This window comes from Phyllobates terribilis, unplaced genomic scaffold (genome assembly GCF_046119375.1).
Source record: "Phyllobates terribilis strain yellow unplaced genomic scaffold, ASM4611937v1 Scaffold_5__5_contigs__length_657084704, whole genome shotgun sequence".
NCBI lineage: Eukaryota > Metazoa > Chordata > Amphibia > Anura > Dendrobatidae > Phyllobates > Phyllobates terribilis.
In genome coordinates, this window is record NW_027362765.1 from 118,670,214 (window position 1) to 118,683,375 (window position 13,162).

Genomic DNA, 13,162 nt, shown 5'->3' on the forward strand with positions numbered 1-13,162 from the left:
TGCCCCCTATGTACAAGAATATAACTACTATAATACTGCCTTCTATGTACAAGAATATAACTACTATAATACTGCTCCTATGTACAAGAATATAACTACTATAATACTGCCCCTATGTACAAGAATATAACTACTATAATACTGCCCCTATGTACAAGAATATAGCTACTATAATACTGCTACTAAATACAAGAATATAACTACTATAATACTGCCCCCTATGTACAAGAATATAACTACTATAATACTGCCCCCTATGTACAAAAATATAACTGCTATAATACTGTTCCCTATGTACAAAAATATAACTACTATAATACTGCCCCTATGTACAAGAATATAGCTACTATAATACTGCTCCTATGTATAAGAATATAACTACTATAATACTGCCCCTATGTACAAGAATATAACTACTATAATACTGCCCCCTATGTACAAGATTATAACTACTATAATACTGCCTTCTATGTACAAGAATATAACTACTATAATACTGCTCCTATATACAAGAATATAACTACTATAATACTGCCCCTATGTACAAGAATATAGCTACTATAATACTGCTACTAAGTACAAGAATATAACTACTATAATACTGCCCCCTATGTACCAGAATATAACTACTATAATACTGCCTCTTATGTACAAGAATATAACTACTATAATACTGCTCCCTATGTACAAAAATATAACTACTATAATACTGCCCCTATGTACAAGAATATAGCTACTATAATACTGCTCCTATGTATAAGAATATAACTACTATAATACTACCCCTATGTACAAGAATATAACTACTATAATACTGCCCCTATGTACAAGAATATAGCTACTATAATACTGCTACTAAATACAAGAATATAACTACTATAATACTGCCCCCTATGTACAAGAATATAACTACTATAATACTGCCCCCTATGTACAAAAATATAACTGCTATAATACTGCTCCCTATGTACAAAAATATAACTACTATAATACTGCCCCTATGTACAAGAATATAGCTACTATAATACTGCTCCTATGTATAAGAATATAACTACTATAATACTGCCCCTATGTACAAGAATATAACTACTATAATACTGCCCCCTATGTACAAGAATATAACTACTATAATACTGCCTTCTATGTACAAGAATATAACTACTATAATACTGCTCCTATGTACAAGAATATAACTACTATAATACTGCCTTCTATGTACAAGAATATAACTACTATAATACTGCCTTCTATGTACAAGAATATAACTACTATAATACTGCTCCTATGTACAAGAATATAACTACTATAATACTGCCCCTATGTACAAGAATATAACTACTATAATACTGTCTTCTATGTACAAGAATATAACTACTATAATACTGCCCCCTATGTACAAGAATATAACTACTATAATACTGCCTTCTATGTACAAGAATATAACTACTATAATACTGCTCCTATGTACAAGAATATAACTACTATAATACTGCCTTCTATGTACAAGAATATAACTACTATAATACTGCCCCATATGTACAAGAATATAACTACTATAATATTACCCCCTATGTACAAGAATATAACTACTATAATACTGCCCCCTATGTACAAGAATATAACTACTATAATACTGCCCCCTATGTACAAGAATATAACAACTATAATACTGCCCCCTATGTACAAAAATGTAACTACTATAATACTGCTCCCTAGGTACAAAAATATAACTACTATAATACTGCCCCTATGTACAAGAATATAGCTACTATAATACTGCTCCTATGTATAAGAATATAACTACTATAATACTGCCCCTATGTACAAGAATATAACTACCATACTACTGCCCCTATGTACAAGAATATAGCTACTATAATACTGCTACTAAGTACAAGAATATAACTACTATAATACTACCCCCTATGTACAAGAATATATCTACTATAATACTGCCCCCTATGTACAAGAATATAACTACTATAATACTGCCTTCTATGTACAAGAATATAACTACTATAATACTGCTCCTATGTACAAGAATATAACTACTATAATACTGCCTTCTATGTACAAGAATATAACTACTATAATACTGCCCCATATGTACAAGAATATAACTACTATAATATTACCCCCTATGTACAAGAATATAACTACTATAATACTGCCCCCTATGTACAAGAATATAGGTACTATAATACTGCTCCTATGTATAAGAATATAACTACTATAATACTGCCCCTATGTACAAGAATATAACTACTATAATACTGCCCCCTATGTACAAGAATATAACTACTATAATACTGCCTTCTATGTACAAGAATATAACTACTATAATACTGCTCCTATGTACAAGAATATAACTACTATAATACTGCCTTCTATGTACAAGAATATAACTACTATAATACTGCCTTCTATGTACAAGAATATAACTACTATAATACAGCTCCTATGTACAAGAATATAACTACTATAATACTGCCCCTATGTACAAGAATATAACTACTATAATACTGTCTTCTATGTACAAGAATATAACTACTATAATACTGCCACCTATGTACAAGAATATAACTACTATAATACTGCCTTCTATGTACAAGAATATAACTACTATAATACTGCTCCTATGTACAAGAATATAACTACTATAATACTGCCTTCTATGTACAAGAATATAACTACTATAATACTGCCCCATATGTACAAGAATATAACTGCTATAATATTACCCCCTATGTACAAGAATATAACTACTATAATACTGCCCCCTATGTACAAGAATATAACTACTATAATACTGCCCCCTATGTACAAGAATATAACTACTATAATACTGCCCCCTATGTACAAAAATGTAACTACTATAATACTGCTCCCTAGGTACAAAATATAACTACTATAATACTGCCCCTATGTACAAGAATATAGCTACTATAATACTGCTCCTATGTATAGGAATATAACTACTATAATACTGCCCCTATGTACAAGAATATAACTACCATACTACTGCCCCTATGTACAAGAATATAGCTACTATAATACTGCTACTAAGTACAAGAATATAACTACTATAATACTACCCCCTATGTACAAGAATATAACTACTATAATACTGCCCCTATGTACAAGAATATAACTACTATAATACTGCCCCTATGTACAAGAATATAACTACTATAATACTGCCTTCTATGTACAAGAATATAACTACTATAATACTGCTCCTATGTACAAGAATATAACTACTATAATACTGCCTTCTATGTACAAGAATATAACTACTATAATACTGCCCCATATGTACAAGAATATAACTACTATAATATTACCCCCTATGTACAAGAATATAACTACTATAATACTGCCCTCTATGTACAAGAATATAACTACTATAATACCGCCCCTATGTACAATAATATAAGTACTATAATACTGGCCTCTATGTACAAGAATATAACTACTATAATACTGCCTCCTATGTACAAGAATATAGCTACTATAATACTGCCTCCTATGTACAAGAATATAACTACTATAATACTGCCCCTATGTACAAGAATATAACTACTATAATACCGGCCTTATGTACAAGAATATAACTACTATAATACTGCCCATATGTACAAGAATATAACTACTATAATACTGCCCCTATGTACAAGAATATAACTACTATAATACTGCTCCCTATGTACGAGAATAGAACTACTATAATACTGCCCCTTATGTACAAGAATATAACTACTATAATACTGCCCCCTATGTACAAGAATATAACTACTATAATACCGCCCCTATGTACAATAATATAACTACTATAATACTGGCCTCTATGTACAAGAATATAACTACTATAATACTGCTCCTATGTACAATAATATAACTACTATAATACTGTCCCCTATGTACAAGAATATAACTACTATAATACTGCCCCTATGTACAAGAATATAACTACTATAATACTGTCCCCTATGTACAAGAATATAACTACTATAATACTGCTCCTATGTACAAGAATATAACTACTATAATACTGCTCCTATGTACAATAATATAACTACTATAATACTGTCCCCTATGTACAAGAATATAACTACTATAATACTGCTCCTATGTACAAGAATATAACTACTATAATACTGCTCCTATGTACAATAATATAACTACTATAATACTGCCCCTATGTACAAGAATATAACTACTATAATACTGTCCCCTATGTACAAGAATATAACTACTATAATACTGCTCCTATGTACAAGAATATAACTACTATAATACTGCTCCTATGTACAATAATATAACTACTATAATACTGGCCTCTATGTACAAGAATATAACTACTATAATACTGTCCCCTATGTACAAGAATATAACTACTATAATACTGCTCCTATGTACAAGAATATAACTACTATAATACTGCTCCTATGTACAATAATATAACTACTATAATACTGTCCCCTATGTACAAGAATATAACTACTATAATACTGCCCCTATGTACAAGAATATAACTACTATAATACTGTCCCCTATGTACAAGAATATAACTACTATAATACTGCCCCTATGTACAAGAATATAACTACTATAATACCGGCCTTATGTACAAGAATATAACTACTATAATACTGCCCCTATGTACAAGAATATAACTACTATAATACTGCCCCTATGTACAAGAATATAACTACTATAATACCGGCCTTATGTACAAGAATATAACTACTATAATACTGTCCCCTATGTACAAGGATATAACTACTATAATACTGCCCCTATGTACAAGAATATAACTACTATAATACTGTCCCCTATGTACAAGAATATAACTACTATAATACTGCCCCTATGTACAAGCATATAACTACTATAATACTGCCCCCTATGTACAAGAATATAACTACTATAATACTGCCCCTATGTACAAGAATATAACTATTATAATACTGCCCCTATGTACAAGAATATAACTGCTATAATACTGCCCCCTATGTACAAGAATATAACTACTATAATACTGCCTTCTATGTACAAGAATATAACTACTATTATACTGCCCCCTATGTACAAGAATATAACTACTATAATACTGCCTTCTATGTACAAGAATTTAACTACTATAATACTGCCCCCTATGTACAAGAATATAACTACTATAATACTGCCCCTATGTACAAGAATATAACTGCTATAATACTGCCCCCTATGTACAAGAATATAACTACTATAATACTGCCTTCTATGTACAAGAATATAACTACTATGATACTGCCCCCTATGTACAAGAATATAACTACTATAATACTGCCCCCTATGTACAAGAATATAACTACTATAATATTGCCTTCTATGTACAAGACTATAACTACTATAATACTGACCCTATGTACAGGAATATAACTACTATAATACTGCCCCTATGTACAAGAATATAACTACTATAATACTGCCCCTATGTACAAGAATATAGCTACTATAATACTGCTCCCATGTATAAGAATATAACTACTATAATACTGCCCCTATGTACAAGAATATAACTACTATAATACTGCCCCTATGTACAAGAATATAGCTATTATAATACTGCTACTGAGTACAAGAATATAACTACTATAATACTGCCCCCTATGTACCAGAATATAACTACTATAATACTGCCTCTTATGTACAAGAATATAACTACTATAATACTGCTCCCTATGTACAAAAATATAACTACTATAATACTGCCCCTATGTACAAGAATATAGCTACTATAATACTGCTCCTATGTATAAGAATATAACTACTATAATACTGCCCCTATGTACAAGAATATAACTACTATAATACTGCCCCTATGTACAAGAATATAACTTCTATCATACTGCTTCCTATGTACAAGAATATAACTACTATAATACTGCCCCTATGTACAAGAATATAACTGCTATAATACTGCTCCCTATGAACAAGAATATAACTACTATAATACTGCCCCCCTATGTACAAGAATATAACTACTATAATACTGCCCCTATGTACAAGAATATAACTACTATAATACTGCCCCCTATGTACAATAATATAACTACTATAATACTGCCCCCTATGTACAAGAATATAACTACTATAATACTGCCCCCTATGTACAAGAATATAACTACTATAATACTGCCCCTATGTACAAGAATATAGCTACTATAATACTGCTCCTATGTATAAGCATATAACTACTATAATACTGCCCCTATGTACAAGAATATAACCACTATAATACTGCCCCTATGTACAAGAATATAACTACCATAATACTGCCCCTATGTACAAGAATATAGCTACTATAATACTGCTACTAAGTACAAGAATATAACTACTATAATACTGCCCCCTATGTACCAGAATATAACTACTATAATACTGCCTCTTATGTACAAGAATATAACTGTTATAATACTGCTCCCTATGTACAAAAATATAACTACTATAATACTGCCCATATGTACAAGAATATAGCTATTATAATACTGCTCCTATGTATAAGAATATAACTACTATAATACTGCCCCTATGTACAAGAATATAACTACTATAATACTGCCCCTTTGTACAAGAATATAGCTACTATAATACTGCTACTAAATACAAGAATATAACTACTATAATACTGCCCCCTATGTACAAGAATATAACTACTATAATACTGCCCCTTATGTACAAAAATATAACTGCTATAATACTGTTCCCTATGTACAAAAATATAACTACTATAATACTGCCCCTATGTACAAGAATATAGCTACTATAATACTGCTCCTATGTATAAGAATATAACTACTATAATACTGCCCCTATGTACAAGAATATAACTACTGTAATACTGCCCCCTATGTACAAGATTATAACTACTATAATACTGCCTTCTATGTACAAGAATATAACTACTATAATACTGCTCCTATATACAAGAATATAACTACTATAATACTGCCCCTATGTACAAGAATATAGCTACTATAATACTGCTACTAAGTACAAGAATATAACTACTATAATACTGCCCCCTATGTACCAGAATATAACTACTATAATACTGCCTCTTATGTACAAGAATATAACTACTATAATACTGCTCCCTATGTACAAAAATATAACTACTATAATACTGCCCCTATGTACAAGAATATAGCTACTATAATACTGCTCCTATGTATAAGAATATAACTACTATAATACTGCCCCTATGTACAAGAATATAACTACTATAATACTGCCCCTATGTACAAGAATATAGCTACTATAATACTGCTACTAAATACAAGAATATAACTACTATAATACTGCCCCCTATGTACAAGAATATAACTACTATAATACTGCCCCCTATGTACAAAAATATAACTGCTATAATACTGCTCCCTATGTACAAAAATATAACTACTATAATACTGCCCCTATGTACAAGAATATAGCTACTATAATACTGCTCCTATGTATAAGAATATAACTACTATAATACTGCCCCTATGTACAAGAATATAACTACTATAATACTGCCCCCTATGTACAAGAATATAACTACTATAATACTGCCTTCTATGTACAAGAATATAACTACTATAATAATGCTCCTATGTACAAGAATATAACTACTATAATACTGCCTTCTATGTACAAGAATATAACTACTATAATACTGCCTTCTATGTACAAGAATATAACTACTATAATACTGCTCCTATGTACAAGAATATAACTACTATAATACTGCCCCTATGTACAAGAATATAACTACTATAATACTGTCTTCTATGTACAAGAATATAACTACTATAATACTGCCCCCTATGTACAAGAATATAACTACTATAATACTGCCTTCTATGTACAAGAATATAACTACTATAATACTGCTCCTATGTACAAGAATATAACTACTATAATACTGCCTTCTATGTACAAGAATATAACTACTATAATACTGCCCCATATGTACAAGAATATAACTACTATAATATTACCCCCTATGTACAAGAATATAACTACTATAATACTGCCCCCTATGTACAAGAATATAAATACTATAATACTGCCCCCTATGTACAAGAATATAACTACTATAATACTGCCCCCTATGTACAAAAATGTAACTACTATAATACTGCTCCCTAGGTACAAAAATATAACTACTATAATACTGCCCCTATGTACAAGAATATAGCTACTATAATACTGCTCCTATGTATAAGAATATAACTACTATAATACTGCCCCTATGTACAAGAATATAACTACCATACTACTGCCCCTATGTACAAGAATATAGCTACTATAATACTGCTACTAAGTACAAGAATATAACTACTATAATACTACCCCCTATGTACAAGAATATATCTACTATAATACTGCCCCCTATGTACAAGAATATAACTACTATAATACTGCCTTCTATGTACAAGAATATGACTACTATAATACTGCTCCTATGTACAAGAATATAACTACTATAATACTGCCTTCTATGTACAAGAATATAACTACTATAATACTGCCCCATATGTACAAGAATATAACTACTATAATATTACCCCCTATGTACAAGAATATAACTACTATAATACTGCCCCCTATGTACAAGAATATAGGTACTATAATACTGCTCCTATGTATAAGAATATAACTACTATAATACTGCCCCTATGTACAAGAATATAACTACTATAATACTGCCCCCTATGTACAAGAATATAACTACTATAATACTGCCTTCTATGTACAAGAATATAACTACTATAATACTGCTCCTATGTACAAGAATATAACTACTATAATACTGCCTTCTATGTACAAGAATATAACTACTATAATACTGCCTTCTATGTACAAGAATATAACTACTATAATACTGCTCCTATGTACAAGAATATAACTACTATAATACTGCCCCTATGTACAAGAATATAACTACTATAATACTGTCTTCTATGTACAAGAATATAACTACTATAATACTGCCCCCTATGTACAAGAATATAACTACTATAATACTGCCTTCTATGTACAAGAATATAACTACTATAATACTGCTCCTATGTACAAGAATATAACTACTATAATACTGCCCCTATGTACAAGAATATAACTACTATAATACTGCCCCTATGTACAAGAATATAGCTACTATAATACTGCTACTAAATACAAGAATATAACTACTATAATACTGCCCCCTATGTACAAGAATATAACTACTATAATACTGCCCCCTATGTACAAAAATATAACTGCTATAATACTGTTCCCTATGTACAAAAATATAACTACTATAATACTGCCCCTATGTACAAGAATATAGCTACTATAATACTGCTCCTATGTATAAGAATATAACTACTATAATACTGCCCCTATGTACAAGAATATAACTACTATAATACTGCCCCCTATGTACAAGATTATAACTACTATAATACTGCCTTCTATGTACAAGAATATAACTACTATAATACTGCTCCTATATACAAGAATATAACTACTATAATACTGCCCCTATGTACAAGAATATAGCTACTATAATACTGCTACTAAGTACAAGAATATAACTACTATAATACTGCCCCCTATGTACCAGAATATAACTACTATAATACTGCCTCTTATGTACAAGAATATAACTACTATAATACTGCTCCCTATGTACAAAAATATAACTACTATAATACTGCCCCTATGTACAAGAATATAGCTACTATAATACTGCTACTAAATACAAGAATATAACTACTATAATACTGCCCCCTATGTACAAGAATATAACTACTATAATACTGCCCCCTATGTACAAAAATATAACTGCTATAATACTGCTCCCTATGTACAAAAATATAACTACTATAATACTGCCCCTATGTACAAGAATATAGCTACTATAATACTGCTCCTATGTATAAGAATATAACTACTATAATACTGCCCCTATGTACAAGAATATAACTACTATAATACTGCCCCCTATGTACAAGAATATAACTACTATAATACTGCCTTCTATGTACAAGAATATAACTACTATAATACTGCTCCTATGTACAAGAATATAACTACTATAATACTGCCTTCTATGTACAAGAATATAACTACTATAATACTGCCTTCTATGTACAAGAATATAACTACTATAATACTGCTCCTATGTACAAGAATATAACTACTATAATACTGCCCCTATGTACAAGAATATAACTACTATAATACTGTCTTCTATGTACAAGAATATAACTACTATAATACTGCCCCCTATGTACAAGAATATAACTACTATAATACTGCCTTCTATGTACAAGAATATAACTACTATAATACTGCTCCTATGTACAAGAATATAACTACTATAATACTGCCTTCTATGTACAAGAATATAACTACTATAATACTGCCCCATATGTACAAGAATATAACTACTATAATATTACCCCCTATGTACAAGAATATAACTACTATAATACTGCCCCCTATGTACAAGAATATAACTACTATAATACTGCCCCCTATGTACAAGAATATAACTACTATAATACTGCCCCCTATGTACAAAAATGTAACTACTATAATACTGCTCCCTAGGTACAAAAATATAACTACTATAATACTGCCCCTATGTACAAGAATATAGCTACTATAATACTGCTCCTATGTATAAGAATATAACTACTATAATACTGCCCCTATGTACAAGAATATAACTACCATACTACTGCCCCTATGTACAAGAATATAGCTACTATAATACTGCTACTAAGTACAAGAATATAACTACTATAATACTACCCCCTATGTACAAGAATATATCTACTATAATACTGCCCCCTATGTACAAGAATATAACTACTATAATACTGCCTTCTATGTACAAGAATATAACTACTATAATACTGCTCCTATGTACAAGAATATAACTACTATAATACTGCCTTCTATGTACAAGAATATAACTACTATAATACTGCCCCATATGTACAAGAATATAACTACTATAATATTACCCCCTATGTACAAGAATATAACTACTATAATACTGCCCCCTATGTACAAGAATATAGGTACTATAATACTGCTCCTATGTATAAGAATATAACTACTATAATACTGCCCCTATGTACAAGAATATAACTACTATAATACTGCCCCCTATGTACAAGAATATAACTACTATAATACTGCCTTCTATGTACAAGAATATAACTACTATAATACTGCTCCTATGTACAAGAATATAACTACTATAATACTGCCTTCTATGTACAAGAATATAACTACTATAATACTGCCTTCTATGTACAAGAATATAACTACTATAATACTGCTCCTATGTACAAGAATATAACTACTATAATACTGCCCCTATGTACAAGAATATAACTACTATAATACTGTCTTCTATGTACAAGAATATAACTACTATAATACTGCCACCTATGTACAAGAATATAACTACTATAATACTGCCTTCTATGTACAAGAATATAACTACTATAATACTGCTCCTATGTACAAGAATATAACTACTATAATACTGCCTTCTATGTACAAGAATATAACTACTATAATACTGCCCCATATGTACAAGAATATAACTGCTATAATATTACCCCCTATGTACAAGAATATAACTACTATAATACTGCCCCCTATGTACAAGAATATAACTACTATAATACTGCCCCCTATGTACAAGAATATAACTACTATAATACTGCCCCCTATGTACAAAAATGTAACTACTATAATACTGCTCCCTAGGTACAAAATATAACTACTATAATACTGCCCCTATGTACAAGAATATAGCTACTATAATACTGCTCCTATGTATAGGAATATAACTACTATAATACTGCCCCTATGTACAAGAATATAACTACCATACTACTGCCCCTATGTACAAGAATATAGCTACTATAATACTGCTACTAAGTACAAGAATATAACTACTATAATACTACCCCCTATGTACAAGAATATAACTACTATAATACTGCCCCTATGTACAAGAATATAACTACTATAATACTGCCCCTATGTACAAGAATATAACTACTATAATACTGCCTTCTATGTACAAGAATATAACTACTATAATACTGCTCCTATGTACAAGAATATAACTACTATAATACTGCCTTCTATGTACAAGAATATAACTACTATAATACTGCCCCATATGTACAAGAATATAACTACTATAATATTACCCCCTATGTACAAGAATATAACTACTATAATACTGCCCCCTATGTACAAGAATATAACTACTATAATACCGCCCCTATGTACAATAATATAAGTACTATAATACTGGCCTCTATGTACAAGAATATAACTACTATAATACTGCCTCCTATGTACAAGAATATAGCTACTATAATACTGCCTCCTATGTACAAGAATATAACTACTATAATACTGCCCCTATGTACAAGAATATAACTACTATAATACCGGCCTTATGTACAAGAATATAACTACTATAATACTGCCCATATGTACAAGAATATAACTACTATAATACTGCCCCTATGTACAAGAATATAACTACTATAATACTGCTCCCTATGTACGAGAATAGAACTACTATAATACTGCCCCTTATGTACAAGAATATAACTACTATAATACTGCCCCCTATGTACAAGAATATAACTACTATAATACCGCCCCTATGTACAATAATATAACTACTATAATACTGGCCTCTATGTACAAGAATATAACTACTATAATACTGCTCCTATGTACAATAATATAACTACTATAATACTGTCCCCTATGTACAAGAATATAACTACTATAATACTGCCCCTATGTACAAGAATATAACTACTATAATACTGTCCCCTATGTACAAGAATATAACTACTATAATACTGCTCCTATGTACAAGAATATAACTACTATAATACTGCTCCTATGTACAATAATATAACTACTATAATACTGTCCCCTATGTACAAGAATATAACTACTATAATACTGCTCCTATGTACAAGAATATAACTACTATAATACTGCTCCTATGTACAATAATATAACTACTATAATACTGCCCCTATGTACAAGAATATAACTACTATAATACTGTCCCCTATGTACAAGA